Raw genomic sequence first — 20,330 nt, 5'->3', positions numbered from 1 at the left:
ACACGGGTTAGCATGGGAATACCTAGTTATATTGACAAAGTATATAAGGTGTTGAGAGACCCAATTAGGGCATCAGTTATCAATAATCAAGTCTCTCTTTTCTCCTTCCTCCTAGCTTTCATGGCTTCCCTCCTCTTTCTCTCTCTTTTCTTGTCTTTCTCTCGCTTCAGCTAGTCTTTCTCTCTCGTCTTCTCTCATCTTCTTCCTCTTTCTCTCTCCTCTCTGCAGTCTCTCCCTTCTCTTCTTCTCTCTCCTAGGTCTCTTTCCTTACAGTTGATATCAGAGCATAGATTCTTAGTCCTTGTTAATCCCTCATTTTACCCAGTTACAACTTTCTAGTCACATGGAATTTTGAGTCACATGTACACAGGTACAAGGAGTAGTAGGGGAGTTTCCAAAGATCTCTGGACCACAAGGACTGCAGGCAGGAGCATTAATGGTAGCTTTCTTGAAGACCACACAGACCATGGCAGCCTTTCTTGGAGTCTTAAATGGAGCTTGGACCAAAAATGGAGGCAGACAAACAAAGATGGTAGCTCGTTTTGCAAGCTCAGGCCAATTTTGAAGGTATTTTGGTAAAAAGAGTGGTAACAGCTGTTAGGGAAGGCTTAAGTCAGGGTTACTTTTGAAGAGGGGCCTTTCCTTTTCTCTTCCCAAGCTCTCTTTCAAGCCTCCATGGCAAACCTATGCCAGTAACTTCATTCTTTTGCCTTCAAGATCTTCATCTTCTTGAAGCAATGGCTTGTGTAAGGGATCCTAGACGTCATATACAAGACGTAGAGCACCATTTTGGCAAGTTTCAGGCCACGTGAGCAGGTTACAAGATCCTTAGAGCTTGCACTGTCCTAGCAGTCTCCCTCAAGGTCAACCTGTGGAACACGTGTATAGTGAGCAAGACGTGGAGCCCTTGCTAAGAAGAAGTTAGCTACTGCACTCTGGTCTCGCCTTGCTCGGTGATGAAGTCCATCTCCACTAGTCATTACAGGAAAATATTCAGGCTCTGAACGCCAATGAGAACTTGTGCCATCACGTATAGACACTGGATTTACATACTGCACTGCAAGAGAAACTTCAAGATCATCCTCACCTTCTCTCGCAGTAGTACCTTCGTAGTTGACTGCGCCTCATCCTGTTGGTGCTACTTTTGCATTGCCAAGATCATCCTCGCCTTATCTCACAACAGTACCTTCGCAGTTGACTGCACATGATCCTGCTAGTGCTGCTTCTGCATTGCCACTACTATCTTCTCTCTTTGACCCAGCTCTAGCTTCGTCAATCAAAGATATCTGCCACAAAACTTCTCGATAAACCTTACCAATGCTGGAAAGAAAAGCGGGGCCCCAGCGCTTATCTCGTTCATCGGCATTAGAGGAGCCGTAGCTTGGGCATGTGCACCTAGGCATGAGAGGGTGCAACTATGCACAACAAGCCGTGCCAACAATGGAGACTTGAGCTTCAGATTGCTCTCTGAGGAACCCTAGAAGCTGGAATCCAACCCACCTAACTTTGGATTGAAGCAGGCAGTTGTGTTTGCCATTGAAGCATCAATGGGGTCATTCTTCTGCCCAAATTGAGCATAAGAAAGGACTGCTCTTGCTAGAGTGCCAAACTAAAAAATATCCTTACCTCATAATCCACTTCAATATCTGCACTAGCATCATGATACTGCTGGTATTCAGAAACCAATTCATTCATATTTCTTTCAGCTTCTGTGAACTCCATCTCATCCATGCCCTCCCCTGTGTACTAGTGTAAGAAAGACTTTCTGCGAAACATGGCTGTAAGCTGCTCTAAAACTTGCCTGAACATCTCTTGAATGGATATGGAATTACCAACAAAAGTTGAGGCCATTTCGAGACCTGTAGGAGGAATGTCACACACACTGGACTTCAAAATAAGATGAATTCTCGTTTTGCACATTGATCAACTGTTCATCAACTTCTTTGGTGCATCATATTTTGGCATCCCACATTTGCTGAGTAAGCTCTGGTATAGTTAGGGCCCAATACTACTGTGAACCTCTAGATATCAAATATGCAAAACCCAACATAAAGAAATGAAGCCTAGGAACAGGGATCAGATTCACAGCCAGCTTGTGCATGTCAGAATTAAGCTGCCTAGGGAAGCTAAGACAGCATGTGACGCCACTCATGGTGGCTGAGATCAGATGATTCAAATCACCAAATGTAGGAGTTGTCAACTTGAGAGTCCGGAAGCAGATGTCATACAAGGCTTCATTATCCAAGACCATGCACTCATCTGCATTTTCAACCAGTTGATGAACAGAAAGTGTTGCATTGTAAGGCTCTACAATAGTGTCAGAAACTTTTGGGGAGGGGAAAACAGAAAATGTAAGCATCATTGTGTCTGGGTACTCCTCTCTAATTCTGGAGGTGAACAATTTTCCCATGCTAGAACCTGTGCCCTCTCCAAGGGAATGACACACTTGAAACCCTTGCAAAGAAGACTCCCCACTGTCCAACAATTCCTCTGCTGAGAGGACCAATAAAGCCAAATGTTCCAGGTGATTAGATTGGAAGATGGATTCAAGAGGTGTAGCCTTCTTGGAAGTTGGTCAAGTACCTGATCTCTAAGACTTGATAGATCAGAATGTCAAGGGAAAATCTTCTGGTGTCTACGAATCCAAGGATGCATCAAAGTCTATGTGACAGTCCTCTTTTTGTGACACACAAAGGAGATTACTCATCTACCTCGTGAACAAGTCAATGAACACCATGCAAGTCCCCAAATCCGTTCAGTTGGCCCAGCATCACTAGGAATTGGTCTATCAAGACTGCAACTCTGCTTCAAGTTCATCTATCGCTTTGTTTATAAGCATTATAATGCTTGGTATACGGGACTTTATTACAGACCTGGGATGCTTTGAAAGTATTTGGCCCAAATATTCAGATCTTATGTGTAATCTTCTCCACCACTTATGGGTAATCACGTTGTGTCATTGAGATCTGACATCAATACTAGGAGCAGCCACAAGCTTCAACAAAGGAGGACATACGACATTGAAGGCCCCCCATACAACCACGAGCTGCAAGAGATGGGCAACCACAAAGCTCTTGAAGAAGGCAGCCAATAACTCTTCCCCATGGCTTGAACAAGGTATGTCAATCAGTTCTTCCTCTCTCTTTTACATCCAATTTTTGAGCTCAGCCACTTGATGAGAGAGATGGAAGAAATGCTTGGGTCAATGATTGCCAATGGGATTCCCACCCTCAGTCCACACCCTGGGAATGCATGCATAGCTGAACCTCTTTCCCATTGATCAAGATTTTACTCTAATCCTTAACCGTGCTCTTGTTTGATTCCTATTGATAAAAAATTTGTAAGAAGGGTAAGTCATGCAATCAGTGAGTCACTGAATTGCAGAGGTAATTCCCCTTCCCAATCCCATTTCCTTATCGATCATGCATATCATGAAAAGCCCAATCTTAAATTTTTAAATGCATATCATGCTGGTTGCTTGATAATAAATGCCTGCCATATATATTCCGGGTGAGGAAAAGCCCGATGCCAGGCGAGGTGGCAAGACAAAAGAGGGGTGACCCCCCCTTGCCATCAAAGACCCTGAAGGGGTGCACAACCCGGCCCGGGGGGAACTTTGCCCACCTCCCGGTGATCCACAGCCCAAATAATTATTGCAGGTGTAGGTACATTTGATGGAATAGCCCGAGCCCTGATCATTTGAGTCTACAGCCCTCCACATGCATTGGTAATGTCATGAATCACTTAGAAATGTATGGTGGATGCATGCAAGAAGGGCAGGGTATGCAGTCATGGAAATGGTTTCAGCAATAGAACTATAGATGCAAAGGATGAATGGCTCCATGTGGCATTAAGGACCACCATTGAGTCCCTAGATGTCTGGAATAAGTTCCTCACCATTGGGATAAGGTATGCTACTTGAGGGAGTCTTTGCAGGGTATTGTAGACAGTCAGTCCCACACAGTCAGCCCGCAAAAGTTGATTACAGCAAAGCCTTCTTGTGTGATTGAGTGCAGGATCTATAGCTCGATTCAAAGAGGGCATCCTCCCCTTCGATGTGAACTAAAAATCTCCCCATTCTGCCCTACAGTTTGGGAGATACACTCAGTTTTGTGCTCAGAGGTACTGTGGGACAGGCAGCAGTCCTACATAGTCAGCCCGCAAAAGTTGATTACAGCAAAGCCTTCTTGTGTGATGGAGTGTGGGATCTATATCTTTATTCGAAGAGGGCATCCTCCCCTTCAATTTGAACTAAAAATCTCCCCATTCCGCCCTACAGTTTGGGAGATACACTCAGTTTTGTGCTCATAGGTACTATGGGACAGGCAATAGTCCTACACAGTCAGCCCACAAAAAGTGATTACAGCAAAGCCCTAATCATTTATTGTCAAAGATATTTTTACATAGCCTCGTAGAGGAGATCGAGAGATTTCATTTGAATAAAAAATTTTGGCAATCGGAGCTTTCTAGCTCAAGATATTGTCATTTCTCTAACAAGGGGTTTGGTGGACTGCACTTGGGATGGCGGTCCACAAGGGTAAAGCAAAGGCCAAGGAGGACTTCCAGCGTGAAATAAGGGACTCCCGTGCCTCAATGAATGATCCTAGCTCAGCCCAGGAGGATCGTGAAGACATGTTTGAAGAGGGTGCCCCCGAGATAGACCGCTTATGTATGCTCAACCAAACCTTATGCCAACATGAGACCATCATGCTGAATGACATCGAGAGATGGAGCAACGCCACAGGGAGATGAAAACCCGCCAAGATCACCATCATTCCGAGATGATGGACAAGATGGACTTACTCATATAGCGCATGGATTCCCTCGTCCCTGCCATTGCCCCCCCCTCGGATTGACCCAAGGAGTATGTCCCTCCCCGTAAGGCTAACCACCCTCCCCCCTTGGAGAACGGGCGTAGCCCACAAGGTCTTGGTGGTACCCATGGTTTTCCCCATAACACTCATGAGATGGGTGAGCCTTCCACCTGACATGATGAACCCCTCCTTCCCTCCCCCATTACGAATCCTTCAAGCCCATCCTTGGCACAACTCCTCCCCCGTAATGGAAGTTATATGCACACTCATGGGAATGGCTCCAATGCAAATCTTGGGCAGCATGGAATGTAAGGAGTACATGGGCAGCATGCACATGGCAATGGGCAACATGCATATGGCAATGGGCAGCATGCACATAGCAATTTTGGGCAGCAAGTCCCTAATAATCAGTTTGGTCCACATATAATGGATGGGCAGCATGGCACCCATGGACATTTTGGTCAGCAAGGCATGTATGGGCATTCTCATGGACATTATGAGTACCATGACCATTGGCATGGGTTCAATGTGTAAAGGCAAGTGCATGCACCTACTTATAGTCAACATGCATATGATGAGTGTGAATATTTTGAGTAGTATGCATTTGATGACTATATATGTTCTTATGAACTACATTCTGGTCACATACATGGACAACCATCTAGACAGTATTATGTACATGGACAACATCATGCAAATGTAATTGAGTATATACATGGGGAGCAACATCATTATCAGCAATGGAGTGCTCGATATCATCAGCCACTTGATTATTACTATAAGCAACATGCGCATCCTTCTGAGCCACATGATACTTCTCAAGAACGATGCCATGATGAGAGAATCTCACTGCCACAGGCTCATGAGCAGATGCCCCATCAGCCCAAGGCCCTTACCTTTGAATGCCCAGTAATAGCCACGCATGTGAAACTCATGGACATGAAATGCCTAGGGATTGATGCATTGAATGCTGTATTGATTGCAGCCTCATCTGCTCCAGTCCGATTTGACCTAGTGGTTCCCAATGAGTTTATGGACAAGTCAATGCATGCTACTGTATGGGTCGGTAAGGATCTTGTGCCACCATCAATGCTTCACGATGGCACCATGAATTACTTCTATGATACAACGAATGCATTGGATCACAATTATCCTTTTGACCCCGGTGGTAGTATGGTGATCCATGCTTGTATGGATGACCCTTGTGCTCTTGATGCTTATTATGGAGGTTATCCATTTGATCCCGGGGAATGGAATGGTCTTGGAAAAGCCCTATGCTGATCAGCATTTCACCAGTGTAGTTCTTTCCCTACTCTAAGGATGCAATTTTGATTGAGCAGTAGCTAAATTTGCTCGAGTCTGAAATGCAGACAACTTACAGACAGCATACTATTTCAGAACAGTTTTTACCCTACATTAATGACAGTCAAGTGTCATCTATATGGCTTGAAAGTAAACTTCATGAGCTTCGTTTTGACATGTCATACGCCTCAATCGGAGCTGCCCATAGGAAGTTATGACTAGTTTTCTCCAGCAGGCCTGTTCTGGACAGCATGCTATCCACTGTTTGTCAGCCCCTAATTGTCAAGAATTGGAGGCCAAACTCATATGCTATCAACTTTCACATGTCATATACATCATATACACAATTCTATGCCCCAATTCCACATGAGATTGTACTTCCCCATACCTATATTCTCCTTTGTAATGCTGAGCAGAGTAGTACTCTGCAAATCCCCCCCCCCTTTTTTTCGTTGTGAACCATAAGTCCTCTTTTTGTTTTTGAGGGCAAAAACCTTCGGGGTCAGGATGGAATGTAAAAGAGTGGGGATAGATGCGTAGGACACGGGTTAGCATGGGAATACCCAGTTATATTGACAAGGTATATAAGGTGTTGAGAGACCCAATTAGGGCATCAGTTATCAATAATCAAGTCTCTCTTTTCTCCTTCCACCTAGCTTTCATGGCTTCCCTCCTCTTTCTCTCTCTTTTCCTATCTTTCTCTCTCTTCAGCTAGTTTTTCTCTCTCTTCTTCTCTCATCTTCTTCCTCTTTCTCTCTCCTCTCTGCAGTCTCTCCCTTCTCTCCTTCTCTCTCCTAGGTGTCCTTCATTACAGCATCAGTAGTAGGCAACATCACTATAGGAAAATTCCATAGTAAGTCATAACTATTTTTGTATTGTGGAAATTGAGCATATGGTAAACACCTCATACCATTGTGTTCAATGTTAAAAAACATTGCCCCAAGAATCCTTCATCTCCTCACCAAGGATTGTCTTGGCTTCTTTACATAGAACGATGTAGCAATCCTCATTGTCTACATTCATAAGAGACTTTAGAATTTCCAAATGATCTCCAATCTCCAAAATATTAGCAAATTATTTGTGTTGCCTTGTGTAGACCATGTCGTCTTGCTCTGCACGTGTTGTTTAATTCAATTCTTGATGGTCTATCTAACTTCCATGGTTGCACATGGCTCATATTAATGCACTTATCCAAAGACACCAAAATAAAAGGTGAAAAAGAATCCCAACACACACAGTGTAGTAGTACTTTTAATTGTTTGGTAGGTGTATGCATTGCTCTTATTATTAACATTATTGATGTTCACCTCCACAAAAAGCCTTTATTTTCCATCATTGACCATCTTTCAAGTCAATCATTCGGCAACATCATGGACATTCTACAACTTGGTACCATTTGGATCCAATTGGTGGGTTGTTAGAGAATTTTTTGTTACATCACCCACACCGTCATGCTCTCCTTTGACATGCCTAATACCAAAGTAGTTCCATAGTATTTTATTGTTGGTTAGTGATAGATACCTATTGTGGAATGCCTTGTGGATTTTGGGGATCCATAGAAAATTTTGGCTAATGAAAGGAAGTGATATCAAAGGTCTATTTAGAATCAATACAACTTCCATCCCTTCCTGGTATGTAGCTATAATGCATTATCTATCTATAGGGGGATTTGGGGCTACTTTATCAAATTTTGAGAAAAGAAAGATTAAGATACAAGCGCTACGCTTTTCAATTATAGCAGGTGTCTTGTATCGGAAAGGTGTGGAAGAGATTTATGAACAATGCATAGTACCTAATGAGGTACCATTCATTCTTGAGGAACGCCATGATTTAGCATGTGGGAAACATTTTGTTGGATGGCTTACTACCCAAAGAGCTTTCCGTGTGTTGGATATTGGTGCCCATTGATCTTCAAGGATGCTTTTAGTTATGTTAAGCATTGTGATGTGTGTAATGAAGCATTCAAATAGGAAAAGAAATCTAACTAAAACTGAAATAGACATAAAATAACAAAAGAACTATTGCACCAAGACATCTCGCCATGTATTAGTGATGAGAGTTCCAAAAATACATGACAGCCATGGTTGATGTTTCATCTAACAAAAAGGAAGCTAACATCAAGAAAGTGAACAACAAATTTTTTGTGAATGAGCCAAAAGATGTCTTCTCTTATCCTCCTTCCTTCTTTATCCTAACTCCTCCTCTCCAAAGTTAAGGGTACATTTACATAGGCAAGGGTTGGAAATTACAAGGTATGGAATTAGCATGATTCCATAGTACAAAAATATCAAGGTATTTTCTTTTTTGGCAAACCATCCCATCCTAAGATGGTTTTGTCCTCAAAACCAAGGATAAATGGACCAAATCCAAACCAAAGATTATAGTAATCATGTCCATGTAGCTTCGATATGATAGGAAAGCACTTTCCATATAAGAGAGACCTTTATGTATACCAAACTATGAGTAAACTGGCTGTTGTCCAAACATGCCTGATTTACAAAAACTGTCATAAATTTTTATAGAGTGGTCCAAATGACACATATTAAGTATAGAAATGAAGTATACAATCCCTAATATCACCCCATAATGTCAAAATCAATTTTTGATCAAGTTGGGATAGTTTTATTGCCAATAGTAATATCTCACAGCAAGCTCTCCCTGCACAGTCTGTCATGTATCATCCTGTAATAACCAAGGGAAATCATTCATATAAGTGGGTAGTTGCCAAGAATATTTCTCTATAGGTAAGCTCTTCCACTTAATGAGGTACTTAGTAAGAGTACGATTTTTGAGCACTTTTTCTCTCTTTCCAATACTACTTTCAGGTTCATATATGACAAGTCCTGCTTCATCCATTGGTGGCAACTTTTCCAATACCTGCACGTCAAGTCCAACATACTTCTTAAGCTGTGAAACATGGAATACATCATGTATTCTAGTGGAAAAATGTAGTTGGAGATTATAAGCAAGCTCTCCAACTTTGCCCACTACCAAATATGGTCCATAAAATCTGTGAGCAAGCTTATTGTTCCCACCCTTTAATGAAGTATAGTGTGTCTTCGACACTTTAAGAAACACTCAATCTCCAACTTTGAAGTCCAAATGTATTCTCTTCTCATTGGCATAGGCTTTCATTACTTCTTGTGCTTTCCTTATGCTGTCCTTGCATTGTCTCATGAGCATCTCCATCCTTTCCAACTCTTCCTTTGCTTGAGGGTTGATATCTTCATGAAACAAAATTGATGGGATTTGGACTTTGTACCCATAAAGTGCTTCGAATGGGGACATACCTATGCTCATGTGATACATGTTGTTATAGCAAAATTTAATAAGGTGGATCCAATGATCCCATAAAGCTTGTGTGTCATGACAATAATGCCTAAGATACACTTCCACCCAGTGATTGACTCTCTCTGTTTTCCCATCGGTTTGGGGGTGATAGGCTGTACTAGGAGTGAGAAAAGTACCCATAGAAGAGAATAGACTTCTCTAGAAGTTGCCTATGAATTTTTTATCTCTATCCAATACTATTCTCATTGGCATACCATGCAGCTTGAACACACCTTCCATAAATTGCTCATCGCCCACTTGCCTTGCTGAATATTGTATTTTGGTTGGAATAAAGTGGGATGATTTAGTCAATCTATTAACAACCACATAGATACTATTCCATCCATGACTAATAGTAGGTAATTTCTTTATAAAGTCCATGAAAATGTCGGTCCATTGGCCCATAGGAATAGGTAAAGGTTGAAGGAGTCCGGCTGGCAATAAAGTGGAGTCATTATTTTGTTGGCACTCTAAACACTTGGATACATGCTCCTTGACGTCCTTCCATAAACCCTTCCAATAAAAACTTTTATGGACCTTGTCAAAGGTCTTGAAAAGACCCAAATGACTAGCCATTGGTGATGAGTGCATCTTATGGAGCACTTTCAGCTTGAATTTACTGTTAGGAACCAAGTATACTTTACCCTTAATCCATAAGAGTGCATTATTCACTTTGAAATTTGGAAATTCTTCATCATGTCCTTACTGTAATTTCTGTAAAATCTCGACAGTATGCTCATCCAACAAATGTTCTTCTTGGATGTCATTTATCCATCCTTATAAATTGTAGACACTGTAGATAAACTGCATGCCCACATTCTAGATAATGCATCAACCACAACGTTATTCTTTCCATCCATGTATGCTATTTCAAAATCATATGACTACAAGGTAGCCATCCATCTCTTTTGTTTGGAAGAAAGGTTGGGCTATGAGAGAAAATACCTCAACACCCTATGATCACTTTTGACTTTAAAATGTGTTCCATAGAGATAATGATGCCATTTCTTAATCGCATGTAGAATAGCAAGCGTCTCTTTCTCGTACACATGCATCTCCCTCTTTTTATCATCGAATTCTCTACTCTCAAATGCAATGACACCATGCTCTTGAACCAGAATAGCCCCTAAATCTCTACCACTAGCATCTGTGTAAATGGTAAAAGTCTTGGAAAAATCAGGGCAAACTAGTATTGGTGCTAAAACAAGCAATTGCTTTAGCTCATTAAAGCTCTTGTCGATGATTTCATCCCAAAAGAAGGCCTCTTTTTTTAGCCGATCAGTAAGAGGAGCTACAATATGAGCATAATTATTCATAAACCTACAGTAAAAAGATGATAACCCCAGAAAACCTCTTAAAGAAGTAGCATTAGTTGGGGTAGGCCATTCTTTGACGCATTGCACCTTCTTAGGATCCACTTTGATTCCATCTTCTCCCACTATATGACCGAAGTATTCAACTTCCTTTATCATGAATGAACACTTAGTTGCCTTGACAAATAGTTTGTGCTTCCTCAATATATCAAAGACTTCTTTTACATGCTATAAATGGTCCTCTTTGCTCTTGCTATAGATCAAAATGTCATCAAAGAACACCAAAACTGTTTGAAATAGCAAGCCTAGGGTTGAAGTATCTTATTCATAAGAGATGGGAATGTGACTGGAGCATTGGATAAACCAAAAGGCATAACCATGAATTGATAGAGGCCTCTTTATGTTCTAAAGGCTGTTTTAATCTCATCCCCTTCCTTCATGCATATTTGATGATACCTCGATCTCAAGTCAATCTTGGAGAACACCTTAGCATCCTTCAATGCATCTAGGAGGTCATCTATTCTAGGTATTGGATACCTATTCTTGATAGTGACCTTGTTAAGATCGTGACAGTTGATACACATGCGAAAAGAGCCATCTTTCTTCTTTACAAGAAGGACGAGAGAGGTAAAAGGCGATTGGCTTGCCTTGATGAGACCCATTTCTAATAGCTCTTTTACTTGGCACTCTATCTCTTCCCGTTCCACTTTGGAGAGGTGATATGGTGGTTTGTTAATAGGCTTGGTGTTGGGCAGCAAGTCTATAGGATGATTCACTTCTCTTTTGGGAGGAAGAGAAGTAGGTGATTGAAAAATATCATCATAATCCTTCAGCAACTTGCAAAGACATGGATCTATGTCATTGGTAGGAGGAGAGGGTTGATCCTCATCAATCTTCGAAAGAAGAATAGTGAACATGCATGCCTTTGCATTTATCTCTTTTTTTATCTTCTTGGGGCTGATCACCTCTATTTTCTTCTTCTCAACACCATGTAGAATTACTTGTTGTCTACATCATTGAAATTCCATTTCCAGCTTGTTAAGATCCATAGTAAATCTACCCAAATATTTCAGCCAATTGCAGCCAAGTATAATGTCAATTGGACCCATTTCTAATGTGATCAAACTCACTAATGTGGTGCACAATGGAGATAGAGTAATAGGAACATTTGGGCAGCATTGATTACTATTTTCAAAGTCTCCATTTGCCACTTGTATTTTTAGGGAAGAAGGCATATCCTGTGTACTCAATTTCAACCCAATGAGTGATTTGGAATTAATAAAGCTATGTGTGTTGCCCGTATCAATGAGTATGTGAGTAGTCCTTCCATTGATTTGGCCTTTGAGGCGTAGGGTATTGTCCCCTCTTGAACCACTCCATGTGCCATTTGATATGAAACATAGTGAGAGTTGTAAATCAGTCCAAGAATCATTCATGTAATGATCGTCCAGATCAAAAGGAAAGCCATCCATTGGGTCATTAAACTCGTCATGGATACTCTCTTCATTTCCATGCATCTCTTCTTGAGTAGTAGAGCCTTCAAGCTGTGCTAGACTTCCTTCATAGGTTCAGCATCAAAATCATCTTCAAAAAATCATACTAACCTTCAAATTCTTAGCCTTACACGTGGACTTATGGTCGGTGACCATTTCTCCCCGCACTTGAAGCATAGTCCTTTGGCATACATTTCTTTGAGCTTGTCATTAGACACATGATTGCCTTGGATAGGGGCTAAAATTTTGGCAGTAATATCAGTCCTTTTTCCATCAAACTTATTTTCAGCATTAGATCTGAAATTGCAACCCTGCTTTGGTCCATAAACAGTGGGGAAAGTTGGTATCTTGCTATAGGTATTGCTTTGAACATTGGCTTCCCACCATGCTAAAAATTAGTCCTCACATACCCATAATGGCATGATGTCTTTGGGAACTGTTTAGGCTGAAATTATTGCCCTATTTTTGGCTGGAAACTCTTGTAATTCTTCCCATAACACTCAACCAATTGAATGGCAGCTTGCAAAGATGTAGGCTTCATGGCTCCAGCTTTGGATGATAAGGTAGACTCCAAACCAAATATATACTTGTTCAATTTGGCACTATCAAAGACTCCATGAACATACATTAAGAGGTTTAAAAAATGATTTGAATACTCTCTAATAGAGAGACCACATTGCTCAAGGGCGTACCATTTCTTTTCCAAGCGCTCCTTTTCAATGGGAGAGACAAAGACTTCAATCATAGCATTCTTTAGTGCTTTCTAGGATAAGAAGTCATGCCCAATTCTTGTCATATATCTCCACCAAGTATGTGCATAGCCTTCTAAATGAAGAGCTGCAAACTTTACGTTGGCATTTTTGGGCCTTGGATAAAGGGAAAAGTACATCTCCAATTTGTCAAACCACTCCTCCAACTCTGTGGGTGAAGGATTCTCTCCTTTGAAATTTGACATGACAATTTTCTCTTTATACTCTCTCTCATATTGAGGTGGTTGCCCATTGTGGTGTTCCTGTCCATTATGGTGTTGCTGACCAAAAGAGTTACCAAATGAGCCTTGTCTAGGGAATTCATTATTCCAAGTTCCTTGTGCATATGGGGTTTGCTGTCCATACTACATACCATAACCTTGTGGCTAGAAATAATGTCCTTGAGGCTGAAAATGAGTGTTACCCATATTGGAAGGTTGTCCATGGTACCCTTGATATTGTCCATACATAGGAGTATTAAATGGTGGTTGTTGCCCATTGTTTTGTTGAGGCCAACCATGATTGGATAAAGGGCTTGGACTATTAGCCTGAACTTCAGTATGAGGATTTTGTTGTTGCTGTCCATAGGAGTTTGGGGCTGAATTCACATGCCCTTGTTCATGCACACCAATATTTAGTTGAGGATAGAATTGTTTATAAAATGGATTGCAATCGTGGATGTCCTCTTCATGCCTAGAGCTTGCTTGAACCCTATCGTGTGGATCTTGCCCATGTGGTTGAGAATAGGTCTCTGAATGATGGGACTGAGGCTAAAATGAAGTGGGCTGTATAAAATTTTTAGACTTTGATAATTCCCCAATCTCAAATTTTCCTACCACCTTTGGAGTAGAGGCTTTGGGTTGCTCTTCAGCCAAAGGAGGGTTTGGAACATTGGGACCAGCTGTAGGCAACATCTTTTCACTAAAGATAGCCACTAACTTGTCAATACCCATCCTCATACCATCAAAGCCTGATTTCATCTCTTTAATATCATTTGAGAGTTATTGTAGGCTGTTAGAGTTCATGGAAGCATGGGACATCTCAACTCCATTCATTGGTTGATTGATAGGAGAATGAGTGGAGCTTACATTAACCTCTTCATTCTCATAATGCCTGTGGCATATAGCTTCTTGAGGGGTTTCATCTTCATGCTCATGTTGGTATTCTCTTAGCTCTTCATTAATGGTCTCCAAAATAGGATCCTTTTTCTTTTTCCTTGCCATGAGTAACTTACTGTCCTGTATATACAGCAGAAGAAAAAATCAAATATCTCGAGTTCTAGTGCTTCAAATAACAAACTCTTTGGCTCTGCTTGAAGCTTGAGAAGTCCCCTTTCTAACGAACTATCAAGTGTTGAAAGTACTTGAGTATAAAGAAATTTATAAATAGTTTATTATAGCTGTCTAGAAATTCCTGCAATGAGTGAATGCTCTGTTTTGATCATTTAGTGACTTCTACCTTCAATTTTCATGCATGTACCAACCGTGTAGACCTGTAAGGAAACTCCATACATCTACCAAAGCTAAAAATACCCTCTGCAATAACCAAAATGGTTGAATAATCCACTATAGAGTGCAATATTAATGGGACCTTGTTTGCATACCCTATCCCAAAACCTCAATGCTGATCCAATGTAAAAAATACCATGTTGAAAACTCAATTCTTGTTCCCTTGAGTGATACCTGTACCTAAACTTTAAATGTGTGGTATTTGAGACTTGAGGGGTGTGCAAATTTCCCTCTCAAGCCGGTTTGTGCTCCCCTTCAGGGTCCTTGTCAGTAGGGGAGGGTCACCTCTCTTTTGTCCTACCAACTCGCTCGGCATCCACTTTTCCTCGTGGGTATATACATGGCAGTTAAATGCTAGGCTCTAAAAATCAGCATAAAATGCATGGAATGAAAAGAATTTGATTGCCCCTTTTATGATATGCAAGAACTTGAATGGAATAGGCTAAAATTGAAATGGGAATAGGTAAGGGATAAGCTTAGCAATGACTCATTGCTTAACAATTCTTATTCCACTTACCATTGGGTAAACTTTTACTCAAGTCAATGAAACAAAAAGAGAAAACAATTCAATATAAGGGTTAGGTAAATGAAATGAGAATTTGAGGCACTTGGAAGTGATTATGTCAGTGAGTGAGACAGTGAATGAGAGTGATTATGCAATGATCAATCACTAAAATAGCTCTATGGATTTCCCATGAAATGTATTTGATAGAATGGATGGGATTCTTTATCATTTTAATCTCTCTTTCATCAATTGGACTTAGCTCAGCAAGAGGATTTAAAGATAGATTAAAAATGATTAGAGTACCTCTTAAGCTAGTAGGAGAAGAGTGTTGTTGTTGATGAAGGAATCTCCCACAAATAGAACTTGGCTTCAGCAAATAGAGCTTGACTTCAGCTTCTATTAATCCAGGAAATCCCCATTTTAGCTTTCCAATGCTAATATCCAGCTTCTTGATCAAGAATCTTCATGAAGAGTGATCCCATGAACCATTGGACCCAAAATTTGATGAAGAAGGCTTCAATAGAGATGCCACTTAAGTTGAAGATGTTGATTACTCTTCATTGTATGAAGTAGGCTTCAAAGAAACTTCAAATTTTGAAAGAGAATCCAATAATTCCTTTCCTTCAAATGACATTTTTTGCCCCTTCCATGAATCCTTCAAGAATCCACTCCATTCTTCCATAATGGTGGGAAATCCATGCAATGTTGGTACTATCATTTGTGTAGAGGCTTTAGGAAGTAAAACTGACCAAAAAGCCCGTGATCTTGATAAGAAATTTGAGAAAATAAGCTTACTGTCCAAAACTATCCATGTTAGGGTTTCATGAGAGAGGAAAAGATTCAAGATAGAAAAAACCTCAATCAAAGCTTGGAAGAGACCCACTACCAAAGGAAGTAGGAGCTTGGTATGGCCTAACTAGAGCTTATTAGCTCCAATTTTCAACTCGTGAGGCATGAGTATGATCAGGCACAGATCATGCAACCTGTATACTCATATACCACGATTGAAAAAATGAGTAATACCCTCAAATATGGTACTCCATAGAGAGCTCAAGTGGTAGGGAAGATGCTTGTGAAGTCAAATGGCAAGATAGAGTTCATGGCTTGAAGGTAAGATTAGAGATTTCCATGGTTTCCATGAGAGAAACTTGTAGGAAAAGAGAAGAAACCCCTGTTCTTGAAAAGTAATCACAATTTAAGCTCCACTAAGTCATGTAACCCTCATTCTCTTCAAACTTACCCCAATTTTGGTCCAAATCTTGGTCACGACCTGCCAAATTGGTTGGAGCCCACCATTGTCCACTGGTTCATGCCAAGAACCTCCATCTTAGTCATGGTTTGTAAGAGTTCTCCATGTCAAGCCACGGTTATGGAAAAACTAACTCTTGTGACGATTGAATTTTAATTGCGGTTTTCACTCCCTAGTCACTACAACTAAATCTATTGCATAAAAATGACTTCTGACAGGATCTAAACTAATGCTCTAATACCAATTTAATGAAACATTCAACCAAGAAAAGAAATCTAACTAAAACTGAAATAGACATAAAATAACAAAAGAACTATTGCACCAAGACATCTTGCCATGTATTAATGATGAGAGTTTCAAAAATACATGACAGCCATGGCTAATGCTTCATCTAGCAAAAAGGAAGCTAACATCAAGAAAGTGAACATTAAAGTTTTTGTGAATGAGCCAAAAGATGTCTTTTCTTAGCCTCTTTCCTTCTTTATCCTAACTCCTCCTCTCCAAAGTTAAGGGTACATTTACATAGGCAAGGGCTGAATTTACAAGGGCTGGAAATTACAAGGTATGGAATTAGCATGATTCCAAAGTACAAATATATCAAGGTATTTTCTTTTATGACAATGTGTGTCAAAGATACAATGCTAGGGAGAATCGTAAGTGGCTACCAAACCCTATATTAGTTACGTTACCCTTCAAAACATAAGGTATCGATTTTGTTGAATCAATACACCCTTCATCAACTACATGAATTTATTATATTATTGTAGTGATGGACTACTTTACAAAGTGGTATGAAGCTCAAGCAACAATGAAGGATAATGCTTAGGAGATTGTCAATTTCATTATGAAGCAAATTATTTGCCATTTTGGTCCACCTAAGGAGATAGTGTCTGATCAAGGGATACACTTTCCAAATAAGGTTATTGTAGCCTTGAGGAAAGCTCTAAATATTAAATGCAATAAAACTATTCCATATAACCTACAAGCAAATGATCAAGTTAAGAGTATGAATAAACATCTTGTAGGGATCTTATCCAAGATAGTGTCTAAAAGCAAGCAAGATTGAGATAATAAATTGTATGTGGCGGTCTAGTCTTACATTACAATATTCAAAAGAGCTACAGGCCACACCCTATTCAAGATGGTGTTTGGGAAAGAGTGTGTCTTACCATTGAAAATAGAGCTGCCCACTGTGCATTTTGCTCTCAATCATTCGTTGGATGAGATAGAAGCATTGCAAGAAATATTTATTTACCTTGCCCATCTTGATGAAATTCTTGTAGGCTTTATTACATCAAGAGGTAAAAAATAAGAGAATGAAATCACTTAATGATCTTCAAGCTATGACATATAAAATTGTTAAGGGTCAATTGAACCCAAATGGGATGGGTCATTAAAAAATTGTATGTATAGGAAATAATGGCTCTACAACCCTTTTAACAAATTTACAAGGGGTAGAGTTTAAAAATAAAGTTAACTCTAATAAGATTAAGCCTTATTGTGTGTAAGGGTTGACCTCGAGGACTTGGTGCCTGTGCAGGTCCTTCATGATTAAGCTTCAACTTGTAGTAGCTACCAAGACAATCAGATGGGAAGAATCATTTCTCATCTTAAGCATCCGTATTTAGAGCAATGTTACCACCAAGGTCAAGTGATCTAGTGGAGTAAAGGTTATTAGGTTTTTGAGTGGCAAGATGGATCTTTCACATAAGATGTTCAAGGCTACTATCACGATTGTCCAAAAATTCTAATGAGCATTCCTATCGAGTTTAGTACCAGGAAAGGAGCTAATCAGTATGGTGTGGCCTATCACTGAAGACTATGTCTATACTTTATATTTTGACAGAGCTTCTAGGGGGACCTGTTAAACATTCAAGTATTGGTGTGGTCATTAAAGATCCCCAACGTAGGGTTGTTAAAAAAATGGGAGTATATTTAGGACACTCTTTTACTAATAATATGGCAAAATACATAGCCTTGATTATGGGGCTAAATGTGGCTTGATGTGGTGGTATTGAACGATTATTAGAAAAAGGTGACATGCAATTAGTGATCAACTAGTTGAATGGGACCTATAGTGTGGGATCCCATCTTACGAATGTATCATCGTGCAGCCTTAGATATGTTGCTTATTTTTGACACGATGACTTATCAACTAGTTTTTTGATGGTGAAATTGCTTTGCAAATTCCCTAGCCAATTATGCTTTCATTAAAGATATGTTTTCCAATTGTGGTGTAGGGGGAGCACTTACAATTACTTTCTAATATTAGCATAGGACTACTTTGGGGTCTTCTTGACATGCCCTATTTTGGTCACCGATGGCTAGTTTGGGTCATGAGCTAGGTAGCAATTGAGCAGCTTCCTATTCTATCATGGATATATTGGATCATTTATCATCATATTTGTTGGTCACCCCTTGCTATTTATATAGGGGGTTAGCCAATAGCCTGATGCATTTAGTGTAAGGCTTAAGGAGCCCTTATCCTTGGTCAGTTTTATGCTTCAATAGAGTCATGTCATGACCAAGGGCTTGTTTTAGCACTACGCTACCGAATGGTCATTTTGCGAATTATCGTGTTACATCAAGAGGGCCATGTGTATTAACACATTAGAGAATTTTAGTGGTAAAAAATGGGCCCTCTAAGAAAATACAACCTTGAACTTTCTCTCTCTAGAAAAATAGCACATTTTCTCATTTTTGGGCCAAAATTTTTCCCCATCTGTACCAAATGGTTGAGATACTGAATCTACTTCTTGAAAGAAACATCATTAAATGCCCCAAATTCAAAACTTTTGAAAAGTGAGTTTTTTCTAAAGCATTTCCCGCTTGTGGAGGAATGGTGCAAAATCCACCACACGTAGGTGCAATGGTAGATACAAACTCATAAAATCCACCACACATAGGTGCAATGGTGGACACAAACATGAAACAACCTTCTTTCAACACCAATGCCAAGTATCACCTCCACATAGATGTACAGAATTTTCATGCCCCATTACAAAAAAGGAGGGGAGGAAATTACATCTCAGAAATAGTGAAGACACAACTACATGAGGGAGGAGAAAGGCATGTCGACCTTTGGTGTGATGGTTCTCTTTATCCCAAATATCCTCACACTATTAGCACCCCACCTTTTTCAATCTCGACTTCTTAGGTTTGTCGGATATGGCAAGAATGGCCTTCTTGGCTATTGCAAAGCTATCTCTATAACACTTGCAATGGAGAGTACAATGATGGATATCAAGAGCAGAACCATTAATAACTTAAAGGCAGAATGCAACCTCTAAGAAGAAAAGATCAAAGCCCAACAATAGGAGATAGAAAGGCTAAACAAGGAATTGCAAATTTTGAGACAAAATCAAATGTTGCTTGACAAAGGAAATGAGAACTAAAGAACATAGAGGATTTGAAGGTGGGCTCTGGAGGTATGAGGAAACAAATAAGGTCTATCACGTTAGAAATATCTTATATTACTATTATGTACCTTTTTGTTATTATGTCTCCTTGCCTTACATTGTCCCTCTTGTTTACAGATGTGCTACAACCAAACAAGGAAAATTGTAACCCCAATGTCAACCTTGCAAAGCTACTTAAGCCACTTGTCAACCCAAAGATTGCACAAGAACTCATACATGAGTAGAAGTTTGAGGTAGTGCAAAGGCAAGTTGTCGAGTGATTTATGAGCTAGAACACAGTTTCTGTGGAGGGTATACAGAGGGCCATGGATGAGAGTGGTATAAGTTGCAATGGCTATGGTTTCTTACAAAAAGAGGTTACAAGTATATTTAAATCACATGGTATTAAGCCAAAGCTCCTACCCACAATTGCAGCAATCTAGAGACTTCAAAAATATCTTAACTTAAAGCAGGAGGAGTATGTTGGAAAGCCCTATCACATCAATGGAGAATTTCAGGCAAAACAGGTTTTGGTTGTCTATGAAGTATACAAGAATATCTTCATGGATTTGGAGATACTACAGATTCGAATGGTTGAGTTTTACAACATCTCACATGCAAAGACAAATGACATATTGAACTTTACATTAAAGATGGATGAATGTCAGA

At 40.0% G+C, this 20,330-nt stretch overlaps 1 pseudogene; it reads right to left on the bottom strand.

Moving 5' to 3' along the window:
• Positions 1–684: 684 nt before the first annotated feature.
• LOC148021769 (tubulin beta-1 chain-like) lies at positions 685–2,410 on the bottom strand (annotated as a pseudogene).
• Between the last annotated feature and the right edge of the window lie 17,920 nt (positions 2,411–20,330).

The sequence above is a fragment of the Lygodium microphyllum genome, chromosome 17 (assembly GCF_053477565.2).
Source record: "Lygodium microphyllum isolate KBCC chromosome 17, Lygodium_microphyllum_v1.1.10, whole genome shotgun sequence".
NCBI classification, from domain to species: Eukaryota; Viridiplantae; Streptophyta; class Polypodiopsida; order Schizaeales; family Lygodiaceae; genus Lygodium; species Lygodium microphyllum.
The sequence above is the reverse complement of the archived record's forward strand: the minus strand, read 5'-3'. Positions and strand labels throughout refer to the sequence as shown.